At 40.7% G+C, this 6,824-nt stretch overlaps 1 pseudogene; it reads right to left on the reverse strand.

Annotated features, from left to right (window-relative positions):
• Nucleotides 1-2,844: 2,844 nt before the first annotated feature.
• On the reverse strand, nt 2,845-3,751 carry LOC143775599 (GTP:AMP phosphotransferase AK3, mitochondrial pseudogene; annotated as a pseudogene).
• Between the last annotated feature and the right edge of the window lie 3,073 nt (nt 3,752-6,824).

Raw genomic sequence — 6,824 nt, forward strand, 5'->3', positions numbered from 1 at the left:
AATTCAGGGTTTAGTGGAAGATCAGTGGCTGTAGGTCCAGAGGTGACTGAGGAGACCAATCCTGGCCCAGAAAGCTTACCCACATACATGACATAAGTAGATGTGGTCAGGGCAGTAGATACCGATTGTGCCTTGCGCACAGCTTGCTTCCTTTTTGCCTCACAGATTCTATCTTTAGCTGCACGTGCTCTTGAGATGATCCTGCCTCACCATGCTAGATGGTCCAGAGTAAGCTTCTACCTTTCAATGATGTTAACTTCCAGGTTTTAAAAAGATACTTTACTGCAATTGTTTAATGTTTCTTCTGCCCCCGACTGCTCACCATCCCTTACACAGTTTTTCATACAGCAGATGTTTAGGCAATTGGCTGTCCGGCATTCTGACCACATGTCCAGCCCACCTGGCTTGGGTTTTCAGCAGGAGAGTATAAATGCTGCAGAGCCCAGCTTGTCCAGGATTGCTCTATAGGAGATATTGTCTTGCCACCTTATGTGGAGAAGTCTGCTGTGAAATTGATTGAGCTGTTTGGCATACTGACTGTAGACAGTGCAGGTTTTTCTGGCATAGAGAAGTGTGGCAAAGACCACCATGCAGCAGACCTTCATTCTCAGATGTTCTTATGCAGTCTCCCAAGGGCAGTACTAGATTTGGCACTTCTGTCGTTGACCTCACTGTCTATGGTCACTACAAAGGAGAATGTGTTGCCCAGGTAGGTAAAGTTGTCAATTGCTTTGATGTTGTGCTCCTTCACCATAATGCGTGGCTGCTGGCATGGTTTTCCTGTAGCAGGTTAATACATAACTTTGGTATTTCTAGTATTGATAATAAAACTGAAGTTGTATATGTCCTTTAAATGTTAGATAATTTCAGTACACTGAATCCAGCCTTCATATGCACAGGTAGGCAAACCCATAAAGTCACCAGGGACCTCAAAACAGATGGCTACCCAAACCTGGTGTTAGTAACATAGTAACGCAGTTAAAAAGGTTGAAGAAAGACTTTAAGTCCATCTTGTTCAACCCATAGCCTAACCTAACATGCCCTAACATGTTGATCCAGAGGAAGGCAAAAAAAACATGCGGCAAACAGTAAGCTCCACATTGGGGAAAAAAATTCCTTCCCGAATCCACATACGGCAATCAGACTGGTTCCCTAGATCAACGCCCTATCAAGGAAACTAGTGCATATAACCTGTAATATTATGCTTTTCAAGAAAGGCATCCAGTCCCCTCTTAAATTTTAGTAATGAATCACACATTACAACATCATACGGCAGAGAGTTCCAGAGTCTCGCTGCTCTTGCAGTAAAGAATCCGCATCTGTGATTATGCTTAAACCTTCTTTCCTCCAGACGGATGCCCCTTGTCCCCATCTCAGGTCTACGAGTAAAAAGGTCATTAGAAAGGTCTCTGTACTGTCCCCTCATATATTTATACATTAAAATTTTGACCAACTGCCGAGGTGGTGTTCCAGGTCGTACCCACTGACGCATTCTAGCAGTTTCTTGGACGTATATGTGAGAGTGGAGTACCAGATGAGGACCAAAGATGGGCATGCTGTCATAAAAGGACACCGCAAGCCCTTCCCCAGAGGTGCAACCTCTATCTGGACAACCCATAAACCCCAGGTTTGCAAGATAGAGGCTGAAGGGAATAGTCTACTCTGCTCTTGTTCTATGTTATGTTCCTAAAGCCAGAGGGTCCCACTTGAAGAGTATGTATCTGGAGTATGAGTAAAAACACAGAGTACAGGTGTGAAGGCTTGAGCAGTAATAACAGGCAAATCAATGACTGGGGAAGATGACACTGTTGGGGATTGGAGAATAAGTCACTGATTCAGGTAGCTTCAGGTTACAATTGGCAGTATAGGGCACTAATGTCAGAAGATCTCAAATTTTGAAATCAGAAGTGCATACAAACAGGTGCAAAGATAGAGAGCACAGGTGAGACTCCAGCTCTGGGTGCAATACAAATAAGCTGGAAAGGTTGGTGCTTGCTATGCTTTTTTAGGTGAAGTCCTGTCTGGCACACTGCTTTAAAAAAAAACAAGCCCTTGGTTAGAACAGGCACAAGGTTACTGACAACTCTGCTGACCTAACTGTCCATATAAGTCACTGGAGCTTCAAGGCTTACTGTAAAATGTTTAACAGAGGCCTGTGATGGATGCCATTTTGTGCCATGCATCAGCAGATTGACTTCACCCTTGAATGCAACAGTGTAGTCTATTAAACTAGTCCATACCTTTAAGCACTATACTGTTTATAATGGTATAATGGCTAGAATATGGAAGTAAAAAAAAAACACAGTGGGCATGAGATTTCTACAAATCCCATCCACTTAGATGGAATTTTAAAAGGCTACGTTTTTGACATGGCAAAAAATAAGCAGTATAAAAAAAGCTCATTGTGGGAAGAAAGCCTAAATTTACATAGTACAGAAAATGATTATGCTGGAGGATTCGTACACCTCGAGAAAGGCAAAAATAAAGCATACTGTGTCATCCCAAAATAACACAGGAGAGTGAATGGAACGGGGGAGGGTAACATTTTGGTAACACTGAATAAAATTAATACAAGTGTACTACAGAAAATATTTGTCTTTTTTGATAACATATGTAATAAAGATATGCTACCCAGACTCAGTCACAATCCTATACATTGTGCAAGTGGCAATTGTAAAAAAATGCATAAAGCACTGATTTCAGGAAAAATCACTTAAGGCAGCATGAAAAAGAAATTAAAACGTACAGAGAAGCAAAAGCAGCTTTGGCTAAAGTTCAATCATGTGGTGCTTTTTTATCATTATTGTGGCATTGTCATAAATTTTGCCCCTCAGTTTTTTTTTCCAAAAATGTCATATGTTACATCACTATAAAAAAATATAAAACATGATCTTATCAATCGATTAGTTAAAAAAAATACAACTATCATTTAAAAAGATGTTAAAAGGCAGTAAACTAGCAGGCACATTAAATTGCGAGCTTGAAGTTAAAAATGAAAAATATTGGATTAAAGTGATTAAAAACATTCATGTTTAGCAGATGGAAACTAAGAATCCAGGTTTCAAAGGTCTTTTCCATTTTCCATTTACTCTTGACTCACATCAGGAACCTTTGTTTGCAGGAATCAACGAACATGAGGCCAGATCTTGTTGGTTTCAGTTCCTGAAAAAGTTTCCAAAACACCCTTGTTTTTGTAATATTCCAGTACGGGCCTTGTGAGTTCTTCATAAGCGGTTAGCCTCTTGGTGACAGTCTCTGGCTTGTCGTCTTCACGTCAATGACCGTGTCTATTTGATGGGCCTTATCAAGAGCTTGTGCTTGAGGAACAGTCCTTGGAAAACCATCTAGCAGCCAGTTATGGTCACCAAAGTTAGTTAGCTCTTGTACGATTAGTCGGGTGATCACATCATCTGGCACCAGCTGACCTTGTTCTATGTAGGATTTTGCCAGGATACCAATTTCTGTCTTCTTCTGCATGTTCAGCCTCAGCAGGTCTCCGCTGGACAAGTGCTTGAGCGCGAAGTGTTTCACGATCCTGTCGGAGATCGTCCCCTTCCCTGAGCCCGGGGGTCCTATGATCACCGCCCGGAACAGCACACGAGCCGCCATGGTGCTGATAATAATGTGACAGATCAGTCAGAAAAGTTGATAGCAGTTGTTAGACACAGTGGCCTGTACGATCAGCTCCTGCACGATCGGTGGCGCGCAGGTCAGTACTGTGCCTTACAAAATTTTTATTTTTTTTTCCCATCAAATAGACACGGTCATTGAATTGAACATTCCATTTCAGACCATTAAGGATCGTCTTATTGCACGGTGGATCCACGCTGGTAGTGGAAGAGTATATAACACAGAATTCAACCCTCCAAAAGTTTCAGGAATTGATGACGTAACAGGAGAACCTCTGATTCAATGTGAAGATGACAAGCCAGAGACTGTCACCAAGAGGCTAACCACTTATGAAGAACTCACAAGGCCCGTACTGGAATATTACAAAAACAAGGGTGTTTTGGAAACTTTTTCAGGAACTGAAACCAACAAGATCTGGCCTCATGTTCGTTGATTCCTGCAAACAAAGGTTCCTGATGTGAGTCAAGAGTAAATGGAAAAGGGAAAATACCTTTGAAACCTGGATTCTTAGTTTCCATCTGCTAAACATGAATGTTTTTAATCACTTTAATCCAATATTTTTCATTTTTAACTTCAAGCTCGCAATTTAATGTGCCTGCTAGTTTACTGCCTTTTAACATCTTTTTAAATGATAGTTGTATTTTTTTTAACTAATCGATTGATAAGATCATGTTTTATTTTTTTTTATAGTGATGTAACATATGACATTTTTGGAAAAAAACTGAGGGGCAAAATTTATGACAATGCCACAATAATGATAAAAAAGCACCACATGATTGAACTTTAGCCAAAGCTGCTTTTGCTTCTCTGTACGTTTTAATTTCTTTTTCATGCTGTCTTAAGTGATTTTTCCTGAAATCAGTGCTTTATGCATTTTTTTACAATTGCCACTTGCACAATGTATAGGATTGTGACTGAGTCTGGGTAGCATATCTTTATTACATATGTTATCAAAAAAGACAAATATTTTCTGTAGTACACTTGTATTAATTTTATTCAGTGTTACCAAAATGTTACCCTCCCCCGTTCCATTCACTCTCCTGTGTTATTTTGTGATGACACAGTATGCTTTATTTTTGCCTTTCTCGAGGTGTACGAATCCTCCAGCATAATCATAATTTTCTGTACTATGTAAATTTAGGCTTTCTTCCCACAATGAGCTTTTTTTTATGCTGCTTATTTTTGCCATGTCAAAAACGTAGCCTTTTAAAATTCCAGCTAAGTGGATGGGATTTGTAGAAATCTCATGCCCACTGTGTTTTTTTTTTTACTCAGCGTAATGTGGGCTGCGGTGCGTGTTTCAAATCCGCAACATATACGGTATTTCTTGACGTTGAGTTTTCTGTGCAAATTTTCCCCATAGAATATGGAAGTCAAATGAACATTGAGTTTGGTCTCTGTCTAGCAATGGAAGCATATGGACACATTAAACTTGTACTTCAGAAATTTTTTCCTACGAACACAAAAACACAGAGAAAAAGCATGGTATGAATGGTCATAAAGGAGTTGTCCAGCTTCTAAATATGTCTAAATGACAGGGCGTATTGTAATATAAGAAAATGAGGCATACAGAGTTAAAATGAGGCAAAATGAGGCACCTATTGTACGGGCATGGACACTCTCCAGGAAGTCTGTGTTACTTTCAGTTTCTGCCCTCGAACACCTGGTGCTTCTCACACTGTCATGTGCATGACAGCACGGCAAACATCACTTCTGATTGGCAGTAAAATCATCACCGACAGTCAGACAGTTGCGGTTCCCACACCTTCAAAAGACAGCGTGAGCCTGCAGCTGTGATCGGATGTGTAAAGCTTACCTTCGGTCATTGATGTCAGTGGATGGGACTAATGCTCCCATCAGCTTCCGCTAATAACAGTGAGTGCAGGAGCGGTTGATGGGAGTATTCATTAGCCGGCACCCGCGCTGTAAATAAATAATAATTAATAAAACAGTGTGTTCCCCTGTATTTTCTATAACCAGCCAGGCAAAACTCAAAGCTGGGGGGTGGCAACCCTTAGTAGTCAGCTTCAGCAAGGCTGATTATCAAGAATAGACTCGTAAATAAATAATTTTAAAAAATGGCATGGGTCCCTCTGTTTTTGACAATCAGCCAAGTTAAAGCAGTCAGCTGGGGGCTGGTATACTCAGGCTGGTAAGGGGCCATGGATATTGGCTCCACAACCTAAAAATAGCAGCCTACAGCCTCCCAGAGAAGGTGCATCTATTAGATGAGCCAATGTTGGTGCTTTGCATGGCTTCTCCCACTTGCCATGTTGCGATGGCAAGTGGGGTTCATATTTGTGGGGTTGATGTCACCTTTGTATTGTAAGGTGACATCAAGTCCACAGATTGCTAACGGAGAGGCGTTTATAAGACACCGATCCATTACTAATCCTATAGTTATATGATAAATAAACACACAGCCAGAATAAAGTCTTATATTTGAAATAAAACAAAACAATTTTATTTAAAAAAAAATAACAAACACAGTTATACTCACCTAATGCCCAATTCCACTGAATCCCTCGTTTCCTGTAATATAACATATGTAACATAACATGTGTAATGTAACATATGGTGCTGGTTTAGCCCTTGAACCCAGAAGAACACATGGAGGCCAAGGTCATTATTCAGAAGCCACCGATCCATTGCTGAAGTTTTGAAGATTCCGGAATCTCCTGTTCTCCCATAGGCCTCAATATCAACAATTATAAACATGTAGTTACTGTTAACTAATGCCAATATTATAACAGAAAAATACTGTTTATAAATTAAATGTGGGAGCCAGAGTTCGGCTGCGTCTTGACCCTGATGTGTTTTCAATCCAAGGCCCTGATGCAGTTGGGAAACTGACTTTTCTGGTGACAACCATAGGTTTTCTGCTCGCAGCCAGGTTGCACAGGCTCCGGCATCACAACAGAATGGAGTGTGTCCCATATCGGGGCACTTGTGTTCCTGACAATTCCACAGATTGTTAACTTGCCCAGTAGGAATTCCAACAGAAGGGCCAAAAATTATATACTAGTAGCTAGGAACCTACTTGAAAAAGGAAAAAATTGCATAATTACATTTTGTAAGGGGGCCTGTTGTGAATTCCGCTCTTGGGCTCCCTCCCGTGGTTTTGAGTGGTATAGCTGCTTCTTGGATTTAGCATTAGCAGCTGCTTCCACTGATCGTCTTTCTGGCTTGGCTAT

Source organism: Ranitomeya variabilis, chromosome 5, assembly GCF_051348905.1.
Source record: "Ranitomeya variabilis isolate aRanVar5 chromosome 5, aRanVar5.hap1, whole genome shotgun sequence".
In the NCBI taxonomy this organism is placed as follows: Eukaryota; Metazoa; Chordata; class Amphibia; order Anura; family Dendrobatidae; genus Ranitomeya; species Ranitomeya variabilis.